This window comes from Natrix helvetica (genome assembly GCF_964273705.1).
Source record: "Natrix helvetica genome assembly, chromosome: 5".
Taxonomy (NCBI): Eukaryota; Metazoa; Chordata; class Lepidosauria; order Squamata; family Natricidae; genus Natrix; species Natrix helvetica.
The window spans coordinates 82,519,478-82,535,107 of NC_138551.1; the positions used below are offsets into that span (position 1 = coordinate 82,519,478).

The 15,630-nt window shown below is 39.4% G+C and overlaps 1 protein-coding gene across 5 annotated transcripts in view; it reads right to left on the reverse strand.

The window, feature by feature from the left end:
• Nucleotides 1-2,623, reverse strand: part of PCDH15 (protocadherin related 15) — a gene marked incomplete at its 3' end in the record, with an annotated part of 825,229 nt that extends 822,606 nt beyond the window's left edge. For all 5 annotated transcript variants that reach the window (XM_081954012.1, XM_081954014.1, XM_081954013.1 and 2 more), the window contains exon 1: nt 2,153-2,623. The remainder of the gene's footprint in view (nt 1-2,152) is intronic.
• Between the last annotated feature and the right edge of the window lie 13,007 nt (nt 2,624-15,630).

Consider the following 15,630-nt stretch of genomic DNA (forward strand, 5'->3'; position numbering starts at 1 on the left):
ACTCCCTTACATGACCTAAGTATTATTGAACTCAAACACACTTCTAAGTACATATAAACAAAATAAGTTTTAGACTAATTGCCTGATCATAAACATATCACCCAATTAATAGAACTGGAACATAATACTATGAATTCATATTTGTATTTATAAAACGTAAGTTCCATTTATTCCATCAGATTCACTGTAATTATATCTATTTTCCCATATTCCACATTTCCATTCAAAAGTAAAATTAATAATTTATAATAGATGTGTAAGGGGTGGTTCTTTAGGAAAAGAAAAAAATACCATGGGGCTTCTATAAAAGTAACTTCTCCATTTACTTCGTATGACACTGAATGGTTTTTAAGTGTTGATTTTTGTTTATTTTCCTTCTAAATAAACATCAATAGACTGGCTGTTCTAAAATATAGAAAGCAAATGTTAAAAAATTTCACACTATTAAAAACAAACAAAACAAGATATGACGACTACTTGGACATGAGTCTCATTAAAATCCTCGGAACTTATTTTTGACTAAACATGTCCTGAACTACATGTTCAGGTATAAAATCTTTTGGTTCAGGTAACATAGAGCTGTCATTAAAACTTCTAACTTATTTGAGAAACAATAATTGCCTATTATTTTACTACAGTTTGAATTAACTAGAACCCTGCTTTTCTCATCCATATTTTAATGATGTACTAGGCTGCTCCAAGAATAACCCCAATTATGTATTTTGCCCGTAAGCTTAATCAACTCAAAAACCAAAAGCTCACAATTCAAAGACCCAAAATACAAGAAAAAATATGCACCAATCCCAGTAACCGTCACAGCATCTGTGAGGGGTTCCAAGAACAAGAAAATAAGGTTATGTGCTGGTAGTATTGTCATTCCAGAATAATAAATGATTTTACCTGAGAAGCTTCCACTTCTTGCTCGCTCTCCCATAGTTAAAATAAGACTAGAGCCAAAATCAACTAGTCCCTCTTATTTTTTCATAGTGCCCAGAGAAGAAATGCCACCTGTGGGGCAATGGGCAAATACAGCGAGCGTTACCCTACATCCACATATAATTTCAGAAATAAAATGTAACAGCAGCCTCTCTACTGCTTCAAGTACTAGAAGAACAGAACATTAGCTGGTTGATTTCTCTGGCTAATTACCTTATGCAGATATTAATATTCTCTCTGCTATTATGGCATACAGCACGACACTTGTTCCAGAAGCAGAATTTGACCTATACAGTGTAATACTCTCTCTGTGATTTGTTTTCGTAGCAACGTGGGGTACTTTAGATTTCCTGCTACCCCTTCACTTTCTCCAAAATCTCAACCATTCCTCCTATCACCATCCTGTTCCTTTTTTTAAAAAAAAAGCCACGCATAGATAAGATTAACACTAAACAAGTAAGTCTCTTTGAGAGCAAACTAAGGAAAAGATTTCATCCTTTTATCTCATGGTGATGTGTCTAAGCTGCCTGCATTAGATGTTCAACAGCAGTCTGGGAGATGGGAAACATATCTTGGAGATGGGAAATATGTCATCAAAGCAGACAACACTTAAAAAGCAAAACTGCCATTTTACTACAGAACAGCCATCCCTACAAAGGCGGAAAAGGGGACAGAAAGTTTTGTCACAGCAAAGTAACAGCTGGAAGAAAACAAAACGATTTGCCAGGATTCTGGTTGTCAACAGCATCCTCCCTTTCATCCTTAATTTCTCTTAAGTAACTCCAACCTCTTCTCCCCCAAACCCAGGGTTATTACAGAACCGGGCTCATTTGGCAACATCAAAGAATCTGCCTTGGTAGGCTGGGCTCGACTTTGGCAGGGGTTGGACTAGATGACCTTCAGGTGCATTTCTCAGCCAAGCGCCTCAGTCGCTTGGGGAGCCAAAAAACAAAAATCCACCTCGATTTTGCATTGTGGCACTTGGCATGCCAGCAAAAGGACCAGAAAGCCGAAGTGAGACCCGGGCGAATCTCACCCCTACCAACTTTTAGGCGGCGCCCCCCACCCACACCCCAAAATGCTAGAAAACACCAATTCCAGGCACGAAGCGAAAGAGGAAGCCGCCAAAGCTTAGCGAGGCATCTCGCTCCTCAACCTGAAAGAGAAACGGCGGAGGAGGAAGGAGGAGTGCGGGAGGGGGACGGGGGGGACTTACCTCTCCAAATTTAGCCGCCTCCACAGAACCGTCGCCCCAAGCAGCGGTTGCTGGTTCCCTTGCCCAGCGGCCGAGGTCCTCCGTTCCACAGGCGGCTTCGCCTCCCAGGAGAACCTAAACGCCGTCTCCGGCGCCCTTCATCTTCACACCCCCGCTTCGGTTCGTAGCTTTCCGACTTCGAGCAAAAGAGCTCCGGAAGCCTCCCCGAGAGGAAGAGTCCGAGGAGAGGAAAAAGGGGAACGGGGGAAAAAAAAGTGGCGCCGCTTCGGCCACCGACGAGTCAGCCCTCTCCGATGCCAAGTCCGGTATTGGCTGCCTTAGAAATGTGAGTCTGCCTGGGAAGGGGAGGAGGAGGAGGAGAGGAGGAGGAGGAGGAGAATCCCTGCCGAAGATAGAAGCTGAAGTAAAAAAAAAAACTTTAAGGCTTTTTTTTTAAAAAAAGAGGGACTCTGAGGCGGCGAGGAAGAGCACGACCGTCGCGAGGCTGCCTCCCGGAGCGTCTGGGCGCGGGAAGGCGAAGAGGGGGCGCTTCGACCCGGTCGGATCAACTCCGGGCTTCAGCCACCCCAGCGAAGGAGAGGCGCCTGCTACGAAGCGAGCGAGAGGGGAGAGCGAGGGAGCCCCTCAGCATGGGGAAATAGGGGCGGGGGCTGTGGGGGGGGGAGAGAGAGAAGGCGCCGCAGCCGGCTAGAATAACCGCCGAGGCGGTTAGCAGAGCGCGAAGAGAGGCAGCAGGTAGCAGCAGTAGTAGTAGTAGCAGCAGCCTTTCGGTCAAGGGAGCGGGAGGTTTCCCCCTCTCGCACGCCTGGCTTTCTCTCTCTGGCGCAGCCCGGCAAAAGACGAGGGACGCCTCATGATTCAGGCTGCGCAGCGCGTGAGGGATGGCCGGGGCTGGGAGATGGAAGCGCGGCGAGGTTCCGGGGCGGCTGCGGAGAGCTCCATCGGACGCGCCGTTCTCTCTCTCTCTCTCTCTCTCTCCTCCGGCCCCTTCGCGCTTTGCCGAGGGGAACAAACGGACGTCGCCCCGCGGCTTCCCTGAGCCCCGGAGTCAACCTTTCAGCATCGGGACGCCGCTTCTCCTTCTCCTACATCCCCTGCCCGTGGACCGGACCGGCGTAGAAAGTAATGCCCCTCTTCTTCCCCGCCTGTGCGAGAGCGCGGAAGGATGCGTCCAGATTCGGGAAGGATGGTCTTGTCCGCGGGAGCCTCGTTCTCACGCTCGCAGCCTTTTCTGTAGGAAGTGGGCAGCGTCCTTTCGAGACCATCCAGACATTGTCGGGGCGAGACTTAGGCTCGTTGCTTCGTTCCTTTATAGGTAGTTTTTTTTTTTATCCCGGCCAACGGAAGGGCTGGCGGGGCTTTTTTCCGAAGGATGCCTGCCTTCCTAAGGCCGCGGAGAGAATATAGCTGGCTCAATGCCAAGTTCACGGAGTAAGTTGACGCGAACAGCGGCGGTTCGGCTTGCCCGATAGGAGGCGCCCGCTCCTTGGTTGAGAGAAACGCACAGGAGCCCGAGAGAAATACTGTCCTTCACGCGGAATAGCAATTGTGATGTCTTCGTCCTTTCTCCCCCTCCCCCCTTTATCGTGGGCCCAAAAACTACAGAGGGCAAAATATTGAAAATTTGAGACTTCAAAATACCAGAAAGATCAAGGCAGGGCGAGATTTTTACCTGCAGGGTAAAAAAAAATCCGAAATCCGACCCGATACTTAACTGTAGCAAGATTCTGATTGGCTCCTGGTGTTGGCTCCATGCTTTGAGAGACGTCATTGAAATAAATAAGGGCTTTTTGTCATGTCCAGGAGTTTAATCTGATTTTCCACTTTGAAAATGCCATAATATGCAAATCTGCCTAGAATTATCCTTAGGATAAATCAATATGTTGGAAGCCTACTGTCAGGCCTCTTCAAGATCAAAGGATTTTATTTTATTTTTTAATCTGAGCCTATTCGACTCCTGGATTTCCATTGTTGGAAATGGGTTCAGTTCCAAGTGGGGAAAAAGACACTGGAAACATGGAGGCTGTTTGGAAAGATGGTTTAATGGTGGACAGGACAACATGGTTTGAGATCCTGGGGAAAAAGGGGATCACATGTCTCGAAGAAGAAAAAGAGCCTGAGATGCTGAAAGTCCCTGGTTTTATGCCCTCTCTGGCCTTTGATCTTGACCTTGTATTCTGATTGGTTGTCAGACTCCCATGGGGCCATGCAGGGGCAACTCTGTAGGCTGTTTCTTAGGCTTGCTTGACTTGCTGGGTGATGATGTAATGCCATGTGGTGAGATGGGTAAAGGGCTAATATTATCATGTCCTGAGGCCAATGTCTTAATCCCCACTCTGAAGCTGAAGGGGAGAGATCTTTGTTATGTAGAATAGACTGGCTCAGGCCTTAATGGCTCATTGACAAAAGTGGGAGGGATGAGTTTCTTCCTCCCTTTTAGAGGGAAATATTCGACAAATATTTCCTAAAATATTTCATTTTCTAGGCGAGAGGTGGGTGCTAAATTTCTACACCTTCCTCAACTTTTCCGTGATCTTTGGATTTATTTGTGCCTGCTTCATAGATGCAGACCAGATCAAGGTTGATTCAGCCTTCCGTTCTTCCAAGGTTGGTAAAATGATGACAAGAATCATTGGGGGCAATATGCTGACTCTCTAAACTTCTTTAAAGAGAGCTGTAAAAACACTATGAAGTGTTATGTAAGTCTTAAGGGCTATTGCTAGTACTAAATGCTATTTTGGAGAAGTTGAAAGAGGACTTCCATGGGTCAAAAATGCACTCAACCCATGAAGAACTAATCTTTGGGGATTGGAGAATTTACAGAGCCTTTGATATCAGTAGCTTCCATGGGACAATTGCCTATTTATTATAGATAGACATTGCCAGTCACAAAGCACTTTTTTTGGTCAGGTCACAAAAAATAGGTATCACAATACACACATCTCTCCAGGTGGGCTTCTGGGTACAATTCAATGTGCTGGTTGTCACCTATAAAGCCCTTCATGGCCCTTCATTGCATGTGATCATGTTATTCCAGAGATGCCTCTCCAGGTAAAGGTAAAGGTTCCCCTCGCACGGGGGGTGGCGCCTAGGAGTAGAGCCTTCTCTGTGGCGGGCCCAGCCCTGTGGAATGACCTCCCTCCGGATATTAGGAATACCTCTGACCTCCGCTCCTTTCGTATTAAGCTTAAGACCCACCTATTCCAAGTAGCTGGCCTGGCTCAACTTTGATCTAACCATATCGCTCCTGACGGGCTTTTACTGGGTATTTTAATTATATTTAATTATCTAGGGGTTTTTAAATACTGTATTTTAATTGTTTTATTTATCAGCCGACCTCCTCCTTGTGTATGTCTCGGTATATGTCTCTGTTATATGTTTGTTTTGTCCATATTTATTTCATATGTTTCATTGTACGCCACCCCGAGTCCTTCAGGAGAGGGTGCGGCTAAGAAATAAATATTTATTATTATTATTATTATTATTATTATTATTATTATTATTATTATTATTATTATTATTATTATTATTACATAAGTGCTAGTCATTCCCAACCCTAGGGGGTGGTGCTCATCTCCGTTTCAAAGCCGAAGAGCCAGCGCTGTCCGAAGACGTCTCCATGGTCATGTGGCCGGCATGACTAAACGCCAAAGGCGAACAGAATGCTGTTACCTTCCCACCAAAGGTGGTTCCTATTTTTCTACTTGCATTTTTTACGTGCTTTCGAACTGCTAGGTTAGCAGAAGCTGGGACAGGTAACGGGAGCTCATGCTATTACGCGCCACTAAGGATTCGAACCGCTGAACTGCCTACTTTAATACCTTAGCTTAATTGGTGTATCATTCTTCTTTCTTGTAAATGTTTCTCAATTGTCTATGATGAAGTGGGAATGAAGAAAAGACTAGGAGCAGTGCAGGCATTATAAGGACTTTCTCTTTGGAACCATAATAGCCATTTATTACCAGAACTGGACCACACAAATCCAGACAACCACTAGATTGCAGTAAAAAGATGGAGAAAAAACAACTTATTGGTTGTAGTCCCAATAAGAGACCAGATTTTTATAGCCCAGATCTGATATCCCTATTTTAAAGTTGTAAGAAGGAAGGACATGTGATGCAACATCCAAAAAATTACGGCGTACTTCACTTAATCCTCCAAGGAAAGCAAATGAGGTCCAGGCAGAAGAACATCATGGCTTCAAAATCTAAGGGACTGGTTTGGACAAAGCTCAACAGCACTTTTTCGTGCAGCTGTTGATAAAAATAGGATCGCCAACATGATTGCCAACATCCGATGACGGATATGGCAGCAGAAGAAGAGAAGGAGGAGGAGGAGGAGGTATCATTACTAGCTTTTCATAGAAAAATATTTTTTGACTTGTCATGTAACCGGCCTGGAAAAAAAGAAATTGAAAAATATCAGAGAGACCCCACCTTAATGAACTCAGTAGTAAGAGGAGACTTGAGGGGTCTTAATCTCAGTTCCCAAAATTTGGCACTGTAATCCCTAATTTGTGGCATTAAAACTCATTTAAATCCATGTGAAGCTTCCTTGATTTTGCTCTTTAGTCAACCAGCTTGACATTCAGCCATTACATATCTTGTCTTTTTATGTACACTGAGAGCATATGCACCGAAGACAAATTCCTTGTATGTTCAATCACACTTGGCCAATAAATAATTCTATTCTATTCGTTGAAGTACAGATAACCCATGCAGCAAAGCTGAACCCAGAACATTCATTTACTGACTTTCCCATGATCAGGCCTATGGTTTCAAGGTTTTTAAAGAAGTTGAGACAAATCTCAGCATGGTTTAGCATATTCTGTCAAAATAGTTCTTTCTGTGTGTCATTTTTCCAATTAAAAACAAACCCCCAAACATTACTAGGGCATCAGGTTTAGAAACTGGGAGACCAGAAGCGTTCTGCCATAGGCACAAACCAGGTTGGGTTACCTTGGGCCAGTCACTTTCTCTCAGCCCTGGGAAGAGGGCAACAGCAAACCATTTCTGAAATCTTGCCAAGGAAACTACAGAGACTTGCCTAAAGAGTTTCCAGGAATCAAGATGGACTTTAAAGTGTACACACACACACACACACACACACACACAAACACACACACACACACGCAAAGACACATGATTTAGCAAGAAAGGTGAACTTCAGTCTAAATTCATTTGCCTTTACTCCATGCCTACTATAGTATTTTTTTTTTCCTCGGGCTCTAATCTTCCTAGCAAATTCTCTATCTCTTTTTCTCTGGCATTATCCAGCTATGACAAGAATAAATCCTATAAAAAAAACACATGGCCTTTAAAAAATACATTCATGGGCCTAATTCACATAACATGCTACTGATGTCTTTTCTTTTAAGCCTGATCATATAATCACAATTTTATTCAACATTGTAAGCTATACTGACAATGAATGCCGGGCTTAATAAAAAATATAATCAATTGGAACTTTCTATTAAGGCACTATTCAAAATAGACTTGTGGTGAAAATTGTGTGGATTAATCCTGCCCTTCTAGCAGTTCAATAGCATGCAAATGCTAGTAGATAAATAGGTACCACTTCAGTGAGAAGGTAACAGCATTTACCTTCTGCGGAGGTAAGAGCTGCAGTGGTGCAATAGTTAAAATGCAGCACTGCCGGATACTTCAGTGGTTAGAATGCAGTATTGCAGGATACTTCTGCTGACTGCCAGCTGTCTGCAATTTGGGAGATCGAATCACACCAGATACAAGCCTTCCATCCTTCCAAGGTGGGTAAAATGAAGACCCAGATTGTTGGGAGCAATATGCTGACTCTGTAAACTGCTCAGAGAGGGCTGTAAAAGCACCGAAGCAATATATAAGTCTTAAGTGCTATTTCTATTTCTATGTGTAGTCATATATGACCATGGACATGTGTTGGACAACACTGGCTCAGAAATGGAGGTGAGTATTGCACCATAGAGTCGGATATAACTGGACAGGGGGAAATGTTATCTTTACTTACAAACTTAATCCAAAATTGGCATTGCTCAAGATAGAGTTGCTGAATGTAGGCCAAGCATAAAGTCCAGTTTTGAAAGCATGTTATTAAAATTCCTGCCCCGTAGAACTGCTTACAAATATTAGTTCTCCTTCTTAAATATATTATTTGAGTCACTTAAAGTCAGCTTTCACACATGTCAGTGTGATTGATCACTGTGTTTCCCCTCAGAGAAAGAGAGAAAGGGGAGGGGGGAAACCGTTCACCATCCCCGTTGATTAGATTTATTTTCTCTCAAGGTCTCCTATTCTTTTGATGCTCCTGATTCACTTTTGTTTGTTTGTTTATTTCTATCAGCAGGTTCCCAGTATCTCCGACAGCTCCATGTCACTTGTTGACCTGTTTCCATTGAGCATATTTTTAACAATACTGTGAAAAAAGCTTCTCAAATTAGAGTTGAAGCTTCACCTACGGTAATCTATTGACTTTGATGGTATTCTTTGATTGCATTTCAATTACAATTTATTTCCAAGAACACATCAAAAGATGGTTTATCAAATGATCAAAATAAGAACTAGTAGATGAAAGTAGTTCATTAAACAACTGGAAAGTAATCCTGGAAATTATATAATGGCTACTAAATTTACTTAATCTTCCTCTACCCCATATTATTTGTGTTCTATATTCTGTCTGTCTGTCTGTCTGTCTGTCTGTCTATCTATCTATCTATCTATCTATCTATCTATCTATCTATTTATCTATCTATCATCTGTCTGTCTGTCTGTCTATCATCTGTATGCAAATGTACATGGTTTTTATGGTGTGTAGTTGTACACAGTATCTCCTTGAAATTTCTTTAGCAATACATTATTCATTGCCAGCTTGGTGGGTCTGTCACACCTTCACCAGATCCTCTTTAGCAAGGCTGTTTCCGGGTGACCTACGATGCTCTTTATGCCATAGCAGTCCTATGGCACAAGACCAAACCATACCTCACCCAATCCTAGCAATCCCTTGCTTTGTCTTGTTACCACCTCTCACAACATGGACATGGGGTTGGACTCTGAAAAGCTAGTCCCACCCCTACAACACAAGGCAGTACTGATCAGCACAAAGAAGCATCTCATACAAAGTGTACTCATTCCCACCCTATGTTACAAGTGCCAAATATGGACACTTGCAATAAAGCATAAGTGTAAGTTAATCACTGCAGAAATGAGATGTTTGAGGAAAGCTGCCAGAGTGACCTGAAGGCATAAAATAAAATTTAAAAGATGAGATCATAAGAGAAAGAACTGGAATAGAACCAATCTTAAATTACATATAAAGACAGCAAGTTAAGTGGTTTGCTCACCTGGAGAGAATGTCTTGGGATTCTACATGCAAGGCATACACAAAAAAGAGAAGACCAAAGAACATGAAGCAGAGACAGCATCAAAGACCTCGTCAAATAACCATAGTTGGGGCTGCCAGAAGTGCAAGAACCAGAACTTTGTGTCTCCTTCAATGCCCTAAAATGATAAAAGAGGAAGTTAAGAAGAAAAAAAAGTTGTACGTAGCAACGTAGCAAAAATCAGATCTAAAAAAAAAAAAAAAAAAGACACCTTGCCAGTTTCTGGAACAAATCCAAGACCTGAAATTTCAACAGTCACTGGACTAGTACAACTGGATACCTCCATGTTAAGTTGCCCATTAAACCTTCAAGCAATGATTTGCATCACCAGATTGACACAGCACAGGTACAGGCCACTGATCCGAAAGCCATGAAATCACCTTCTACCCATTTTTAGCCCACCAAGAAGGCAATCTCCGTTTTCCCTTTTCTATTATTAGCTACTGCTGTTGCCATGCAGCTCATTTTAACTGCTGTACTTCAGTTTTATGGTAGGAAAACATTTCCATCCCAATTTGTTATTGGGTGGGTGGCAGGGTGGCCTCTTCCCCTCTGATCATTGCTTTCCTTGGTTTTTTTTTAAAGTTTCCAATGGAAAAGTTGTATTTTATAACTGAACTGGGTAGACAGCGAAACAGTGGGAGTGCCTTTTTGTTTTGTTTTGTTATTATTTCATTGATGAATGGGACAATATTAGACCTGACTGATTTCATTTAACCTGATAAAAATAACAAAGGCTGCCATTTTAATCATAGCAAATCTAATCATCAAAACCTAAAATCAAAACTTCATTTTTATCTCTCTCTGGCAATAAGTCCAAATGTGGTCTTCAAGTAGAAATGAAGCCACATAGGCTTTTATTCTTTCATCAAACCAGTCAATTTTGCCATCCTTTGCCAGTTTGTTAATTTAACAATTCACCCTTCAGTTATGGAAATTAGTGTATCTTCTCCTCTGGATATGTAAAACTCTTGGCACCATTAACATATAGAGAAACAAAATCCCATGTTTTCTTTCAATCTGTTTATCCATGATACTTGAAAACAACTTCTAGTTTTAATTTTACATCCATTTTTGAATAAAAAAAATGTATCTGAACCCAATACTTCTTGGCAGTTCTTACATGCCCACCAAAGGTAATAATAGTTATCTACCTTCACATTGATTAAATTTTCAGTCCTTTTTTGATATTCCTTTGTACATCTTTGACAATTTCCCAGGGGTTAAATAGCTGTGATACCTCATTAAAAACTTTCTTTCCTTTCCTTTCCTTTCTCTTTAACTGATACCAAGGGCAAAAAATGGGGCGAAGGGAAATCTGCTTTGCATCAAACCCTAGACTGTTCTTGTGGCCAAAGCAGAGGAAAATTATAAAATCTGGAAAGGGCTCTATTAAGCCAAATTCATTTCTACCCAGATTATATATGAAAGTCTAGCAATTTGAAGGTTCCAGTGTAGTAAAGCTCTAAATTTGATTCAAAGGCTAAAATAGTCATTTATTGTTACTGAAAAGACAATGACTTGGTTTCTACGGGTCTAATTAGTAATTTTCCTCCACAAGATGCTTTAGAATCATTTGCAACAAAATGGTGTAAGAGATGTTTAAAATGTAGTTCCAAAATACAAAAGTATTAAAGCTACTAAAAGAAGCAATTAAATAAATGGCAAATTAACATGTGCTTAAGTTTATTCTTTTTAAGAAATGACTTTTTTGTGTTAATTTACACTTTTACAAAAAGTGAAAGTACCGAATATACATCATACAACATTTTTGTTCTTAAATTAGTTAAGGTTTTATGCACACATACATATATTTCTGTATCTATGGAACCATGTTTCCTCTCCCAATAAATGCTTTATACATGCAATCAATTTACACATAATTGCAAAAGGTGGCCATGTAACCATCTGCAGCAATTGCCTAAATCCAGGTGCCTTTATCTTATAATTAAATTAACCTTCTACAGCAAGTTCCACCAGTACTGAATTTTATAGCTCAAGGTTCCGTCTAAAATTTAAAAACACAGGTGAAATAAAAATGTTCTGGCATAAAAAGGATTTTACAGATTCTGATATGACCTCATGAGGGAGTCATAAGCAACTTTTCAGCAATTATTGAAAGAAATGGGGAAGCACCATCAGAAATAATCTCTCTTTAATCTCAGCAAGGTGGGCAGAAAATGTCAGAACAAGTTTTGAGAAACGGCTAACCCATCTGTTAGAACTATCCACCAACCACAGCAATACAATAAGTGTTTGTTTTCCTGTTGGCTTGTAATTTCTAAAATCATGCATAGCTGTAGTAAGATTGGAAATGTCCTTTTTTTTAAAATTAATTTTTATGAAACAATTTTCTTCATTTTATATAATATTTACAATCTTTACAATGCTCCGGTATCGTTTTATCTGATATGTACATAGAAATTATTTACATTCCTTTTCCTTTTCCTTTATGAATGTATCTATTTAATACAGTATGCTATTATTATAATTGCATAACTATATGTATTACCTCTTAATTTACTTTAACATTATTGATCTTTACTTCTATTTTCTAACCAATTATACCATGTGTTAGAATGTGCGGAGATGGATAGGCTAACAATGGAAATAAAAGAAAGAGAAACAGAATACTATCAGATTTGGGACACATGGTATAAGATTGGAAGTTTCCTATTAGTGCAATTGAATATTTGTATCCTTTATTTTAAATTTGGTATCTTCAAAAAAAAAAGAGGTTTTTTGAGTGGTAACAAAAAAAAAACATCTAAAGATGATTAGTCTACTGCTAATGTTAATAAGATTAAGCCTCGGGTGAGATCGTCTAATGAAAATTGCATAATGCCCAAAGTTATATTTATTCTTGCCCATCCAATGAAATCAGTATTCATGGTGAGGAGTTATATACGTATATTTGTTTATCATTTTAAGGATTTGCTAAATTGCAAATTTTGAAAATCGCTTTGATAGAGGATTAAATTGATTTTATTTTGCTTGCAGTTGCCCAATAATTGACATTTACTTATTCATATATATATATATATATATATATATATATATATATATATATATATATATATATATATATATATATATATATATATATATATATATATATATATATATTTCTGTAAATGGAAATGTGTTGCCAAATGCAAAGAAACTATGCCCCCTCCTGTGTTTAGATGGGTTTCCCTTTGCACTGAAAACTGGAGTCTCTGCTTCCAACTTACCAAAAGCCGTTAACCAAATTGTCCCTTTTAAAAAGCCCCCAAATGGTATCTAAGTCTTTTAGTTAAATTTCAGTAACTGTTTCAAATAAATTCAGAAAATGCAATGTACATTCCTTCAGTCATTCACTTGTAAAATTACCATAGGATTAATGTCTCATATGAGTATTCTTTTTCCTCCCTGGAAGCCTGCCTTCCCCCATTTACAAGTGCACAGTAGATGGGAATTCAGTGTTTGTAGCTTTTATTTACCTGTAATTGTGAGGAAAAAGCATTGTGTGGATTTCCCACCATGAAAAGAGTTTGCATCCCCATTGCATGAAAACTTATGCATTAAACTGCCCAAGTAATAAATTGAAATCAAATTCTTGGCTTTAGTCTAGTTTCACTTACTTGAGGATAGAATCACTTATTTCTGTCGGTTTATACATAATCCTTCCATGTCTGACAAAAGAAACAATCTTATTTTAAATATACCTTCATTTTTTCCTTTATATAATAGTGTTTTAACCAGATGTCGACATGCTAGTAAAATGTTAAACACATTCTATGATCGTGAATCTAATCTACAGATTCACTGTATATGAAAGAATATTTATGAAATGCTTCACCAATGAGCTACAATTTCTTCTATTTCCTTCTGTACGTTTCTGAGCTGCCTGACTATATTCTCTTTTGCCAAATGCCGCATACACCAATTAAATTAAGCAAATTTTCCTAGGGGACAAGCTCTATAAGATGGGAATTTTTTTAAAAAAAATGGCTTGCAAATAAATTGCTTGCTCTTTCTTTGTTGAATTATTCACAATTTTCTCCTTAATACAGTAATTATATCATAAGCCACTGTCAAGGTAATGAGGATATTCTTTACTTTGTATCAGATACTATATAATGAGAATTCTCTATTCGGCGTATTTGGTAGTAGGTTTCTGCATTATCTTTAAATGATACAAAGCAATATACTGAAATTGCTTTGTATGTGCTCTCTGATTTACATGAAAAGAATGGGTCTTAGTTGGTTTTTTGTAAGATATAGATGTTATAGAGCAGATTTGTTCAGTTGGTAGAGGAAAATAGATTGAATACATCAATTATTACCACTGCTTAAATACTATTGTAATTATTTATTAGTAGATGTTGAGGACTAGTAAGATCTGCAAGATCCAATAATAAAAGACAAGGCATATAGTGGGGAAAAAAGGACTAAAATTAAATATAAAGTAGATCAACCTGGTGACAACATGTACATCAACCCGGCTTAGAATTGACAATGAAGGAATAAAAAATGGTGGGTAGCTGCTTTTTAGGATCAACTGCCAACAGTTAAGCAACAAGCATGCAAGAACTATACTACAGAATAGCACTTCACAGAGCATCCATGAAGGCCTTGGAAAAGATGAACAGATGCCATGATATATCTGTAACTACAAAGTTCAGAATAGTGCAAACTTTTCTATTCTCTGTGACACTGTAGGAAAGCAAAGTTTGAACCATAATGAAGCAGGATGGTACGGACGTTTTTTTATCTTTGTTGTTGGAGAAGATTGGAGAAGAAAACGATAAAATACTTCATCAAATAAATCATTCCAGAATTCTCATTGAGGCTTTAATGGCCAAGCTCGATTTATCCCATTTCAGAAACATTATGTGAATTCTCCTTCTGGGGAATGCTGCAACATTGGGAAAAGTGGAAGGAAATAGAAAAGAACAACCAGCAGCAAGGTTGTAATGGGTGTATTGTTGGAAAACCTGAAGGACCAGGTTAGAATCATCAGGGGGAAAATATTCCAATTCCAATAAGTCTTGATGTCAACTCAATGGCACCTAATCAATGGATGAATACATTATACTTTAGCTGGCTAATAGTAACCTAAATCACTTTCTTGACAAAGCTACATTTAAAAACAAAAGTTTAGCTCATATCTTTTGTTTTCAAAATGCATCTTGTTAGATTAAAAACAATATTCTCTCTTTAAAAGAAATGATGGCCATCTCCCTTTCCCTCTCTCCACATGTTCCTGAAAAGGTTAAACTTCCAGAATTTAAATGATGGTAAATAAATCTGAGAGTGAGATGGGTGGTACCTTCATTTGATAAATAAAAAGAAGCACTTTGCTACAGTGTCTATGGACAATCAGTAGTATCAATGTTAAAGTCAATTAAAGCAGGGGTCTCCAACTCCCAGGCCACATCCTAGTGCTGAGCCACAGCCCATTCAGAACTGAGTTGCCGAAGTGGTTGAGTGCATAGATGTGCAAAACTGCATTTGTGAAAATGGCACGTGTACATGAAACTATCCTCACCAACAACACTGCCTCCACCAGTCTGAGCCAGAAAGCTTGGAGACCGCTGATTTAAAGACAAGGTAATCTCATGTAAGAGAAGCAGGACAGAACAAAACAGAATAGAATGGAACCATAATAAGAAAAAAAGGTCTGTGCAAAAAACTAAACAGACAGGAAGACATTATTTAAATGGTATTGACATTGGAAATCCCTGTAGACTAAATGAAGCTGTTTTATGGTGCTCTGTGAACATTTCCCATAGTGAACCTCTCCTTTAGCATGTTTTGGTTTGCCCTCCTTCTCTGTTAGATTTCTTACTAGTCCACAACCAACCTCCAAGTGAGATTATAATCTTAGCCAAATTGACAACATTCCCTTCTTCACAAAAATTAATCCTAAGCAGTTTGATTCCTGGGCAGCTAAACATTCTGAATCATCATCCCTTTTTCAGCGGATAAATGTCAGATGCTATACAAATGCAGACACATTCACATACAAAGCTTGAAATTTTGTATGCATTTGTTTTATATCTCATATTTTGGTTCAGAAAAAGCTTTGTAAGGAGCTAGGAGCAACCTAAATAAAATTAAA